This window comes from Nanorana parkeri, unplaced genomic scaffold (genome assembly GCF_000935625.1).
Source record: "Nanorana parkeri isolate BGI_ZX_2015 unplaced genomic scaffold, ASM93562v1 scaffold12, whole genome shotgun sequence".
In the NCBI taxonomy this organism is placed as follows: Eukaryota; Metazoa; Chordata; class Amphibia; order Anura; family Dicroglossidae; genus Nanorana; species Nanorana parkeri.
In genome coordinates this window covers 490,434-492,014 of record NW_017306280.1, presented here as the reverse complement: position 1 = coordinate 492,014, position 1,581 = coordinate 490,434, and positions in this window count along the sequence as shown.

The following is a 1,581-nucleotide window of genomic DNA, read 5'->3' as shown; positions in this document are numbered from 1 at the left end:
ATAAATTCTAAGTTTGCGGAACATCCTCCTTCTCTGGATTACTTTTTCCTTCCCCTCTTTGTAATTCATTGTATCCCTCCTTTGCACATTTTCAAGAGCTGAATGTCCTTTACAGAACTGTTCTTGTAACAGTTTTGTGTACTGGCGTGTGTGTTATATATACATATATATTTTTTGTAAAATACCAGTTTAGCTCTGGTGCTTATTTTCAGTTTTGGAAATCTGGGTATGGGCCCGTGTGTTTTTTTTCACACCCTTCTTGTCGCTGTGCCTGGAGCTGTTTGAATGTTGCCCGTGTTTAGCACTCTCAGGTGAAACGTGCAAAAAAGAAACCTGGTTCTTTATGATTGACAGGCCTGGACTGGCCATCTGGCAAACACCAGGAGGACTGCTGCGCCTACACATATTTATGGGACCTCCTGTGGAACGTTTTGTAATTTCTGAAAGGTTAACTGCAGTGTGTAAATGTTTTGCACTTGATATCTAGTCCTAGTGCTCCATATTTACAATAACTTCCTGTTGGACTAAGATATATGCTTATTTACCACTGATGTAGAATGTTATGGTTGAAATGCCAGAGAGCTTTTTCATATGGAGTCCACTGAAGGTGGAACTAGAACTAGGTCTGCTTTCTAATGGGACCGCCATTGGAGAGTTAGATGCACCTGAATATGCAGGATTGAAAGTAGGCATGGCTCGTGATCTTATTTCCACAAAGAACACATCCACGCTTCCTGCAAAGATCAGCCGTCTCTGTGATGATTGCTTTTACCTTAACTGCGCCAGAAGGCTCTACACAGGCTCACCCAGGTGGCTAGTGACACAGTGACAAGACATGGTCAAGCACGAGACCCTAGAGACTGCAGTAGAAGGACAGGGTGTTGGTAAAGCAATGTTTGTTGAAAGTCAAGCTTGTATTCTCTGTATATCCAAAATACGCTGTCAGTCATGTTAAATGAAACCAGTATTAATTCTACCTGCTACACCATTGCAGAAAACCACAGGGCTGTTTTAGATACCTATATTTTTAGCCATTATTATCCTACAAATTTTATTGGACCATTTTTTTTTTTTTTTGAAATAAAGGAAAAAGAAAAAAACACTAAAAGCGTACGCAACAGGACAAGGTTGTCAAAGTGCTTCTGAATTGTGTCCAGAAGTAAAACGTAAGAAAACCTTTTTCGAGCCGTTTGGAAGTCATTGCCTTATTTTATAGTGAGTCTGTATTAATAAAAGTGTTCCAGCAAAAGAGGATGTGACCTCAGAGGGGAGGTTTGGGATCATTTTGCTGTGTTTTTGTGGACTCTTGATCTCACAGTGCCAGCCCCGCTGGGAAAAGGGTTATGTTTTTTTTGTTCAGCAACATGTGTCTGCATTTTCGACCGGATGCTCGTTCTCAACTACTGTATTTACCATCGAAAAGTGGTTCTACAAATGCTACTGAGAAAGTAAAAAAAAAGAAAATTCTGGAAATTCCTATTGTCCTGAGTATTAATAAAGTTTAAAATGCTTTTATATCAAAGGTGCTTTGTGACCAAGTTGTTTCAAACAGAGGGCTGCTTGACCATCTGTGTTGCACTA